The sequence below is a fragment of the Rattus norvegicus genome, chromosome 6, assembly GCF_021556685.1.
Source record: "Rattus norvegicus strain SHRSP/BbbUtx chromosome 6, alternate assembly SHRSP_T2T, whole genome shotgun sequence".
Taxonomy (NCBI): Eukaryota; Metazoa; Chordata; class Mammalia; order Rodentia; family Muridae; genus Rattus; species Rattus norvegicus.
Genome location: NC_141539.1, coordinates 52,705,328 through 52,717,437, shown reverse-complemented (window position 1 = coordinate 52,717,437; position 12,110 = coordinate 52,705,328). Strand labels below are relative to the sequence as shown.

Here is a 12,110-nt window from a genome sequence, read left to right as displayed (position 1 = left end):
GAAATGAATTCTGGTCTGGACAAGGCCAAGGCCCCTGTGAGCCTTTACAGCAGATGTAGTAGGTATGATGCTGTTGACTCTCCATTTACTCATCTTGGGAGCATCCTCAGGGATCTGTCTGCCTGACTTGCCACATGACATGGCTAAGGAGTCCATCTCAGCCCCTTACTATTGTTCTATGTCACTTTCCCCCAAGAAGATGAAAAGAAAAATGGATAAGCTGCCCTAGACAGTTTCCCAGCCATGCCAACCCATGAAGCCGAGGAACTGTGAGGCAGGGTTGGTCCCTTTCTGTCTGAGTACCAGGAAAGAGCCAGACTTTCTCCAACACGTGTGCAGGCCCGCCTCCCACCTGAAGTCCACTGGGAGAACACTGCGCATGCTCTGGTGGGCTTGGAAGGCAGATATTAAAGTGCCAGTTATGCAGCTGGCCCCATCCCTCTTTCACTGCTTGGTGAGTGTGTGAGGACACTGACCTTTCAGAGTCACAGTGGGATCATCTGTAAGGGAGAGATAATTATCTGCCTGCCCCCTCCTCACAAACTCCTACAAACCCCAGAGTGAGGCACACAGACTACATGTATTTCAAGTGCCTGGCATGGGTGGTAGTTGTTTTTTTGATACTTTCTCTCTCAGAGCAGATGCCTGGGAAAACTAGCTGATTCAAGGAGGGAATCTGGAAACAGGCAATGGAGAATGCATCTGAAGACATAGCGTGCTGCACAATTTGGCCTTTCTTCAAGTTACTAATACTCAGTGTCATCTGAGGCCTCCTGAATGACAGCAGCAAATGTGGAAGTGGCTGAGAAAAGGACATTTAGGGCCAAAAATCCTTACAGTTTAATAGAATTCCTTGAGTTACCAGTATTTAACTGTTTCGAGGCCTCCCCTAAAGTTAACTCCTTATTATGTGGACTATGGAGGGAAACAGGCTCCAAGTCTCTAGCAAACTGATTCTAAACAAGTACTCCATCTCAGCCTTGCCTAGAATGTCATGGTAAGTGTTTAGAAGCCCATGTCTGGTTTTCCATATTCAGATAATTTACCAGCCTGTTACCTTTCTGCTGAGGTTAACATTGAAAAGACTCCATCATAACTATGGGTTTTGGCCAACAGTCTAGAATTTTCTGTACCAGTCAGGAACTAGAAATGAGGTACAAATATTCTAACTCACAAAACTTTCAGGAGTCAATACTACTTGTTTCTCTCTAGTGATTAATGTTCTCTCAAAGACAGGGGATGCGTTTGTGATGAACAAAGCGTTTTCCGGAAATAAATGCACATGTTTATGTTCTTAGTAGAAAGTAGGAACATAGATACCACAGTGTGCAGAGAAGAGAGAATGCTGTGTTCTCTCTGTTGTACTGTGCTTGAGATTAGTCATGTCATAGAGTCCCAGGGCCAAGCTGAGACGGGGCCACCTCTCAACCTGTCCAGGCTGAGGTGTTCCCAGGCGAATATAGGGATGGAAATCAGAGAGGCTTAGGTTGATCTACTTCCATAGAGATGCTTTTGTGGCTGAGCCCAGGTCTGCCTATGTGCTCACCAGTCAGCCACCAGCCTCTTCATTAACTGCTAATACACAAGTGATGTCCCTTCCTGTGAGGGCTTTATGAATGCTGTTGCCACCACTTACCTCCTCTGAGTTTGACTGCTAGAATATTTTTATACCATACAGAGAACAGACAGAATCACATAGTTGGAAGATTTTCCTAGAATGACTGGAACTCCACTCACGAGCTTTGTAGTGGAGTTTGTCTCTAAAAAGCATGTCTGAGACAGAACTTTTTAAATATTTAGTACTGATCAAGTCACATACATACATATTACACATACCATATCTCATAGACAGTGAAGAGCAGGGAGTGTGTGTGTGTGTGTGTGTGTGTGTGTGTGTGTGTGTGCGTGTTCGCAATAGAATTCAGAACACAAAGCCCAGTCTTATGATGGTAGAAGTCTATTTGTCCTTCCTAATCTTTGTAGAGTCCCCAAGAAAGGTTCTCTAGTGGCTACTCCTCCTGAAAGGCATCAGCAGAAAGCCACAAATAACATGTATTCAAGTGACAGAACTGAAAGACCATACTGGAATGCTGTGCATGTTTGGTTTACCAGTCTTCTGCACTGCCTGTTTCCATAGCAACCAGACTGCAGTTTTCTTGGAAGAGGAACACAGTGAGCTTAGTACAGACAAGCAGCTAGACACCTAGATTTTTCTCATCAGATGAGGCAGAGCTCTGCTGTACACCCTGTGTGGTGACTACTGTTATTCTCAGCATCTTTCTTCTGACTTTTCTCCCTTTGATACTCCTCACTGGGTTGGCATGAATTGAGGACATATTTCAATCACCACCTTTTGAGACTTGTGCTAAGCTTGCTAGCTTGGCTGGCCTGCCACTGACCAGTGTCTGCACTAATGTAATTTACGTCCTTTTGGGTTTGGGAAGATGTGCCAATCTTCTCATTGTTGTGACCAAATACTTGACAGAATCAAGTTTAAGGGAGAAGGGTTTATTTTGACTTACAATTAAGACGATGCAGTCTCTTATGCAAGAGGAAGTTGGTAGAATCATAGTGGCAAAAGTATTCAGGTAGGACCCTTCACACCTCAAGAAGCAAAGAACAGAGACTGCTGGCCCTCGCCTAACTCTTTTGTTTCTTTTATTGATTTATTCCAGCATTCTACCCTATGAAATGAAACCCCTTCCCCCATTTGGGCTAGGTCTTCCCTCCTTAAAATATCTCTGGAAATTTTCTCAAACGTAGACCCAGAGTCTGTCTCCTAGGAAATTCCAAAATGAAAATAAAGAGTAACTATCATAGAAGATTAGAAAATTAGATAAGACCTGTACTCTGGATGAGTGTTAAGACAGCTCTAGTCTAACCAAGTGAAATAGAAAGGCAGGTGAAAGGTGAAATTCACCTAAGGAGGCTAGCAGAGGGCAGACTTGCACTGCCCACAGTTCTGTTCATTATGACCCAGGAGCTTGTGTCACACACCCTCCATTCCTTATACCAGACTACAGTCAGCCTGGGTCTCCTCTCTCATCTTCTGTCTGCCACCACAGATGCATTGTGCAGCACGTGTGTCATCTCCTTGGATGGTAGGAGAGAAGCTCACCTCTAGCCCATTGCTGTTCAGTACAAAGGCTTCTGCTCTCAGAGCCCCCGGACACTGAGTTCATGAGGATAGACCCCAGGATATTAGTGCTCTGCTCCAAGTAGATCATCAACAGGTATTCAGCTGAGCTAGACAACAACACCAGACACTTTTTATGTATAAAAGTCTTTTAGATCAACAAGGAGGGTGGGAGTGGGACAGAGAGGCATGGATTCATCATAGCTAAACAGTGGTGCTAACTGTGACTACCATAGTCACGTGTCATGTGTCCTAATTACACTTTACTTAGGAGTTGCTGTTTGCTTTGTTACTAGTATTATAGAAGCATTTAATAGTCACAGCTCATGAAGGGTGTTCTGAATTCTTAAGGTCTAACTTTAAGCTATTAGAATTTTTCTTACTGCTACAACTTGGGGATGTTCTCACCTCACATTTGGAGAAAGGCTGGTACCCTACTTGCTATCAGCAAGCCTTCATTGGCAAAGTGTCTCTAGCTTCTACCTGAGTTTTCTACACCTTCTTAAGATTTTTTATTATAGAACCGTCTGTTACTTTTCAGCTCTTATAGATACCCTGAGGATTTCAGAACAGGATTACCTCAAACCCAACCCTTTCTCCTCACTCCAAAGCTCTATCTGAACAACATCCTTAGGAGGAAAGCATGTACTTAATGGATTCCAAGTAGAAGAGGTGCAAGTTCTGTGGGGAAGGAGGAGACACCTGAAGTGGTGAACCATGGAGAGGAAAGAGACACTGGGGTTTTATTTTCAGATAGTAATAAAACGCTCTCTCTCTTGAATGTTATTGAAAGTGAATGATTGATATTTGCATCTGATTTTCTATAGTCAGTGAATTTTATAGGGTTAGGTGGGACTTTTAGAAAACAAATGTAAGTAGGATCTTTTGGTAGTAATCCCTCCCCATAGGTCAACTATGTAGGTAGATGAAGTTAGAGGTTGAAGTTTAGATGCTCCCCTTTGACTCCTTCTAAGGGCTTCAAAGGTTCACACCAACAATCCATCCTGTATCTGACACTGTCACCAAAGGGGAAGATGTTACCTTCTCCTGGGTCCTACTTTTGAAGCTTTTGCCTCTCAAGACTAAGGTTCTTAGGATACAGACAGATCCCTGTATCCAAGGACTACCGTCTTTCACCTCAGGAGTCCATTTATTCCGCACCTGAAGGGGAAGAGGACACTCGACAAGCAGGAGGTATCTGGAGAGGGCTGCACTGGAGCAGGCCAGAGGATTCAGAACACAGGTACAGCTCCAGTTTCCTTAACTCCTGTCCATTTTCTGCTCTGTAGCAGCTCCTTCCAGTGAGCTTTTGTTTTGTTGCTGCTAAATCCTGGGACATGGTTTTGATGTGTCACACACAATTGCTCCAAGTGAATTCCCAGCCTCTTTTCTGAAAGCTCTGTTCTGATTTCATTCTTAATCCTACCCATGTCTGTACATTGAAAACTCAAGCTCCTTGTCTGCGGACAAGCACACCAGTATTTGATTTTGTCTGCTCCATGCCTGTGTGCACTTTGCTGTCAATCTAACCTTGTAAATCAATCTAGCTTGTGGCATGGCCAATGCCTCTGTCACTCCTGAACAAGGTCTGACATGGTCTTGCATTGCCTACCAAATCAGTGCTGAGAGAACACAGACTAGCTCGTAACAGTCTATTTCTGACACCCTCCTCTCCCACTGAGTCACCTGCTCAGAAATGATCCTTGTGTCTGACATTGTCTTAAAGTTTATATTCTCCTGAAAGGAAGTAAGAATTGATATTCTCTAAACTTCCCAAGATACTAAGGTGTGCCAGCAGCTAAGTTGATTATTAGAACATAACTCTTACAGAAAGTCTGACCTAGGATGCTGAGGTACAGAAAGAATAATGGATACCTAGGATAAAGAGATACCTGTGGAGTTCTAGCAACCACTCATTAACCCCAACTAAACACTGGCATTTCTAAGATTCCTAATTAAACAGAAACAGATAGAGATCTTGGAAAGGGCACTAGGCCAGCCTTCTCACCAGACTAAAGACAAATGCTATGGCTGTCAGTTGTCACATTTTGTATAAGCCAGTCCTGGTATGCTGAGTGGGGATGACCTGCATTAACACCTATTTATGTGTCACATTTAGCACTCAACAATAAGACCAATAGATGACATCTTTCTAGTCATAGACGTCGAACAGGTAGAAAACGAATATACCCTTCCTAGTATCAGCTTTCTGATACTGTGAAGAAAAGGGAAGCTGAATGGGAATATAGAGAAGACAAGAAGCTGGGGAGGGGGCAGTTCTCATGAGGAAGGAGACTTTTGCAGATGCTAGAATTGGTGAGAAGCAGTAAGTGCCTGGTTTTCAAGACTCTAGAAAAGCTAAGGTCCCATGGCCAATGTAGTGTGTGAAGAAATGGACACAGAGGATGGGAACATGGCCAGGACCTATCCACACCATGTCAAGACACCAGTACTAGATGCCTTCTTCTGAGCTCTGGGAAGGTTCGTGTCTTGTGAGTACTGGGAACAGTGGTTGCAGCAACCTCCAGCTAATCCCACGATCCAGTTTTGCTCTAAGGTGGTAATTTCCTACTGCTGCTATAGTGGTTTCTCTGAAGTCCATATGCCATTCTCTGACTTACAGATGAGGGAAATCATCCAAGGGGAATTTCTGGTCTTTTAATTAGAGGTTATAAGGCTGCCTATGTATCCTGTATTATGGGTTATTATAGTAGTTTGAGTCCCAAGCTTGCTAATGGCTGCCTCCTCTGACTTCTCCCTAGCTGACTTGACAAGTTTCTTCTGCAGAGCCTAGGAACATGGCACTAGCCAGGCAGGGACATTGAAGTTAAAGATTCAGCCCTCAGTATTCTTGCTTCACTTTCAGGTACACTGATTCTAGGGATGTAGACTAGCATAGAGGAATGAGGCTTCCTATAGGAAACAGCAACCTACAGGTTGCTTTAACTGTTGCTTCTATCTCCCAAGTGCTAGAATCACACAGAGGCTTGTACAATTCTCTTCATGGTGTGTAGTAGTAGTCATTGAACTCTGGGCTGCATAAAATTTAGGCAAGCTTCCTACCAACTGTAGCTGACTATTAGTTGTCCATTATGTAAGTAAAACAAAAATTTCCTATACAATGAAATGAGGAAGATTTAAAGAGAATTAATTTATAACAGGAACCAAGCCACCTTTTAAACTTAAAAAAGCTGTGAACTCAGTTTCTTAATGTTTTCATGCATTAGGGAACTGAATTAATGAAATGTGAGTTAATTTTCATTTATAAGGTTTTGAGGGGCTTCTTAATGACACCTGGGTGCTGGCTTATCTAGATTTGAAGATTTAAAAGTAATAGGATAGTCACATGCTCTCATTTGTGAGCTGAGATGACAATGGCATAGGGCAGTTCCTCCTATCTCACTCTGAGTGTCTGTCTGTCTCTTCCTCTGCAGTTTCTGTCCTCCTGTCTCTGTGCCTGCTTGTTTCTCTCAGCAGTGCTGCTCATTGTCTGGTCCTGTTCCTTGCTTCTGTCTGTTTGTCCCTCTCCTCTCCAGGTCAACTGGCCAACCCTAAGGACTACTCACTCACAGGGCAAGGTGTCAGTGTGACTGTGCATCCTGGTAATGGGATAGGTATAATGAGATTCTGGCCCTTCTGTCTCCAGGGCATCACTGAAGTAAGTGGGTTTCTTACATTAATGTGGATTGAGATGGGATCCTGGGTCTTCCCTTCCTCATCCCTGGTAGAATCTGACTCATTTCTAAGGAAGTCTACAGAAGAATAGGGTATTTTCTCTATAATATGGTTTACCCATCCTCAGCATCTAAACATGTTCTTGGCTTCAGCATGAATTCTTAAAGATACCACCTCGTAATGCAATGCTCAATTCTTCATTCTTCCAGGCCTCTGTGTGCTTCTGCTTACTTCACTCACGCTCTATTGAAGCAAAAGAGAAAACCCTAATGCAAACATAAAAGCTTCAGCTAGCCTACTACCCTCTGAGTATACAGGAATCATGTACCATGTTTGAGACTATGGGCAGACATCTTGAGACCTTGTCCTGGTGCAACCTTAGCAGAGAGCACTGTTCCTCACTGCCTGACACTCCCCCTCAGAGCTAAGGGGATGGTCTTGAGCACCAATTTCCCCCAGGGCAGGGTAGGGCAGGACAGAGCAGGGCAGGTGTGACTAAGTCAGTGTTCCAGGTAGCCACGACTACAGGTCTAGAGTGGTGCAGAACTGAGCAAATGCAGGAAAAATTGTCATATGGTCACTTTTGATTATGGCTACAGTGTTACAGTTGCAAACAGTTCAGACTTGTGAAGCTCTTTTGTGTCTTGTGCCTGTTTAGGATGCAGAGAAAAACATGGAAAGAGTGAAGGGGTGAATCTTATTTTACAAGAGCCTTAAGAGGCTGGATGACCTTCTCAAAATGAGTGGTGTGGACAGAGCTCAGATCCCCTAGTACCCTGCTTCACTGTGACCACATAGCACGCAGGTTAAAAACGAAATGAACAAGACACCAAATCCACTGCTGACTCTCTGCAGTGGACTCTACAGTAAGCCTGTTTTCATTACTGTAGAAAAGGCGGCCTCCAGCACTTTCCAATGTGTTTGCACCTTAAGGGTATAAGACATTGTATTTTTATCACGTTTTCTGATTTGTCTTAGAATACTTGAGCATTCATTAAATTTAATAAAATTTATTTTATAATTAAGCAAAGGCTACTTGATATGGACCAGGATTTTTTTTAATTATGGACTGACACTTAGAAAGATCCTACTGGAGGCTAAAGGCTTTTTTATTCTCAAGTTATAGTACAATCTACCTCAGCACACTGGCGTTTCCAATATCCCCACAAAGGGCTTTTGTGTATATTGGGAAGGTTAATTTTAAGAAGATGAAATCCACCATATTCTTTCTCCCAACTGTGACCACAGCCTTCCTCAGGTGAAGGCTTGCATACTAAACATATCATCTCTGTGCTGCGCTGGTCTCAGAACTCATTGCTTTTTCTGCTGACTACAGTAGAACACTGGCTGGCTAATTCTGATTTTCACAGTCTGTCTGCATTTCAGCTGGCTTCCCTCATCAGGGACCTGTCCCTGGGAAAGATACAGAAGGATAATTGGCTAATCAATATGGAGAGCAGCACCCTGAGGGGAGACTGGGGAGTTGTGGGGCCTCAGTACAGACCGCTCAGCACCTTTATCCTCTTCCCTTATGACCATACCAGCCTCTGCCTCACACATGATCAGGACCTGAGTGCAGCTGGGGACCTTATACATCACTCTGTTTGGAAAAAACCACACCCCAGAACATCTTACAATTAGAAAGATGCTTCTATGAGGAGGGATTCACACAGCATGGTCTTTGAGATTGAGTTACAGAAGAGTGAGATCACTCAGTAAAGATGGTCTCATAGACAAGTCTTTTGCTTCATTGTGAGGACTGTGAGAACAGGGTACCAAGCCAGAATCTGCAGCTAAGGACTGTCAGTCCCCCAGTTACTTCAGGGACAGCAGTGGAGGTTGCATTGTTGTAACAAAAGCAGCCTTCAAACTCTGCCTCCATACAACGTGTTTTCATTCTGTCTGGTCTTGAGCAAATGTCTAGCATATTAGAGAAAGTTCTTAATATAGACATTCTCAACAATCCACTCCTCCAAATGAGCTCGCAAGGATGCCACACCCATGGCTGCTAACTGATTGGGATATGGAAGGCCAGGCACCCTAAAGGGAGGGGAACCTGCATTGATTTCACCCAATGATTGTGGGGACAGGTTATGCCAGAGACAGATGCCACTTGGGAACCCTGACATTTTATCAGTAGCAACAGAGCATTTAAAGAAACAGTGTAAGCTAAGGAGGATAGTCGTTTTGTCTTGTTCAGTCTAGACTAGGTTCTGCCTAGTCCTTCCTCAAGAATTTACCTTGCTGTCTATGAGCAGAGGAAATGTGGGCTCAAAAGGACAAACATAAATGGGTATATAAAATATGTATGTATATTGCATATAATATTTTAGAGGGCTGCTGTTTTTGGTGGATGGAGTATGAAAATAAACTATACCTTATATTCATTATCTATGTATGCAGTGAATTTGCACTTCTCATTGTAGAGATTTTGTAAGACCTTAATCATGGCATGTGCCAAATCTGCTAATAAAGACTCTAGGAATGCCGAGTGGTTAACCCACCTTTGATATGTAATTGTTATTTAATTAACATGGAATTAGATAGTTACTCTGCATTTTCTACTGTGTATTCTGAAAATAAGACTCTATGCAAAAGACTAGCCTGTGATTTGTCCAATTTCTAAAAATAATGTTTTGTAACTACATGTACTCATAGGAAACTCAGTGTCAGGGCCATTTGACTTATGTGTAAACTGCAATGCTCAAAGATCCTTGAAATGAAATACTTAATTCCCATGTAAAAATGTTTGTTCCACAATTAGCAGGATCCTTTTATAATAATCTGATTATTTGTGTAAATGTGTTTTATCTGAAACAAAAAAGTCTCCACATTTCAAGTTATAGTCGAGGGAAAGCAGTTCCTGGGTGGACACAATGGCACCCTTGTCAGCACAGATGACCTGAGGCTTCATGCCTGGCCCTCAGGCAGATGCCAGTTCAAGTCTTCTCCCTGTGTTCACTGCCCCAACTTCCTCACACTGAACATTATCTGCTCTGCTGTGGCATTTGCCTAAATTGTGATTTAAGCATGGGCTGCTTAAGTTCTCCTCATGAGGCCCTCTGTCTTCCATGCTTCTCATTTGAGGTCCTGCCTGTATGGCAGGAATGAGACACAGCCAACCTTTGAGGAGTCAGCTGCAGGCTCAACCTGAGACTCAGTGATACTATCAACAAGGGACATAGAGACAAATATCTTAGGACAGTGACCCACACTAAAGTAGCGGCTTTTGCATACTAAGGGGTTCTTGGCATCTCTGTACTTTGCATGTGTATGGCAGGCTACCCTGGGGTAAGTTTATAAAAACTGCTAGAGGTTTGTGAGCTGATTTTACAGTATGGTAAAAGAAAAGGGGTTGGGGATTTAGCTCAGTGGTACAGCGCTTGCCTAGGAAGTGCAAGGCCCTGGGTTCGGTCCCCAGCTCCGGGGGTTGGGGGGGTGGGGGGGGAAAAGAACCAAAAAAAAAAAAAAAAGAAAAAAAAAGAAAACAAAACAGAACAAAAGAAGAAAAGACAAAGGGTGAGTGCATAGTAAGGGTGTGAAAATAGGAGCCTGATGGATTTCTGCCTCTCAAAGCCTCTTTTTAACATTGCAAGCACAACGAAGAGTCTGATCATGAAGAGTAGCTGCTCTATCAACAACGTTCTGTGGTTCCTTTGATGGAGATTCCAAATCCTGAAACATTATGAAATAACCTAGCGGGTAAAGGACTGGGACATCACCGTAGGATGCTAGTTAAACAGTCTCAGAATACAGGCTTACAGGCTCTTCAGTGGAGACTTCTCCACACTGCAGAAACTTCTGACAGATTCTCCAGGTGGCTTATACGGCAGTTCATTGGTGGTCAAAGATTTTGGAAATCAAATGAGCTTTTAGTGTCCCCTCTGGAACACCCTCAACAATCAGGACCTGGGGAATGACTCTCCATCAAAGCAACTCCTGGGTCTGGGAAACACAGGAGTGAGTGCTTGAGGTGCAAAGGGCTTCAATTTCTATGAAGGACTTGGGCAAGGGTATACTTGCCTCACTGGGGTAGCACAGACTAGTCTCATAGCAGACCATGTGCTGAGCTCCTCCTCAGTAAACCAGTGGGTCTTTTCAGGACAGGTGATTGCTTATCTGAGGAGCAGACACGGTAGGGTTCTGCTCGTCAGTGGCTGACTGCATATCTGGGATTGTGCTGCTCCTTTCTGAGGGGTTTCTACTTCCACACATGATCCTACTCAGCATGAGCTAGATGCCTGGGTATAGGTGCCAGGCCAGGTATGCTTGATATTTAAAAATCTGGACCTTATGGGGTTATTATGAAATTGCTTGTTTGGTGGTTCCCTTTTGCCCAGTTGCTTAAGTCAGTACAGCTAACATTTCTTGGTTCTGATTTGCTGTCGAGCTCATTATACAACTAGGATCTAGGTGCTAAAATGAGAAGAACTCAAGCCTGTGTAGTCACATTGTTATATATCTCAATCTCCATAAGACTTCTGAGTACCTTTAAAAACATGTCACTTTGTATGCTCAAAAGGTATATTAGCTAAATTATGACGTCAAATAAACAAAACTGAAATATTTAAGTTTAGAAAGTAGAGAAGATTCTAACTTTAGGCAAGACTCTTTGTGCATACAAATGTTCATAACCCTGAACATTAATATCTCCTGCTTCCCAAACATGATGAGAATATGCAAGACAGTATTTTATATGATTGCGATGATGCCACACAGCCAAGATACAAATCACTCGTCAGCGCTGACAACTAAAGATATCATTTAGAATTGCACACAGCTGATACCATGTCCTAAATGTTTGCTTCACTGGTCTCCTCTCGATCGTTCCTCACATTTCATTACACAGGGCTATGATAACTTCTTAGCAGATCATTAGTGACATCAGCACATTTGTCTACAGCACACATTAATTGTAGTAATTATTGGCACAAGCTATGATGTAACTTGTTAAGCTTCTACTCATAGCATTCTGTGATACCATAGGGCAAATGTGAGTAGCAAATTGTTATCAATAATAACTTTGAGGCTCTGTGAAAATGTGGGACTGCCCAATAAAGATCATGCTTCCTAACAAAATGGCCATGGCTTTGCAACAAGGCCCGTTCATTATGCCTGCAAATCACAGTACTGACATCTGGGTCACTTGCATGATAATTTGGTGTGTTCTCTCTAAAGGATGAGATAATGGAATTGTATCTGGAAGTTAGCTGTTTTGGAATTTATGTTCTTGAAGATACTTAAGCCCAAGGGATAAGATTGAGAAAAAAGTATTCTCATATTTCCATCATTTTTTGGC

At 43.0% G+C, this 12,110-nt stretch overlaps 1 protein-coding gene and 1 long non-coding RNA gene across 54 annotated transcripts in view; one reads left to right on the top strand and one right to left on the bottom strand.

The window, feature by feature from the left end:
* Positions 1-12,110, bottom strand: part of Myt1l (myelin transcription factor 1-like) — a 406,515-nt gene that overhangs the window by 98,134 nt on the left and 296,271 nt on the right.
* Positions 1-12,110, top strand: part of LOC134479354 (uncharacterized) — a 157,276-nt gene that overhangs the window by 17,005 nt on the left and 128,161 nt on the right. For 7 of the 8 annotated variants that reach the window (XR_015622973.1, XR_015622970.1, XR_015622974.1 and 4 more), the window contains exons 1-2: positions 2,992-3,233; positions 4,279-4,379. The exons of the other annotated variant lie outside the window; for it this stretch is intronic. This is a non-coding gene — a long non-coding RNA (uncharacterized LOC134479354). Of the gene's footprint in view, positions 1-2,991; positions 3,234-4,278; positions 4,380-12,110 lie in introns of those variants that run through there. 8 annotated transcript variants of the gene reach the window in all.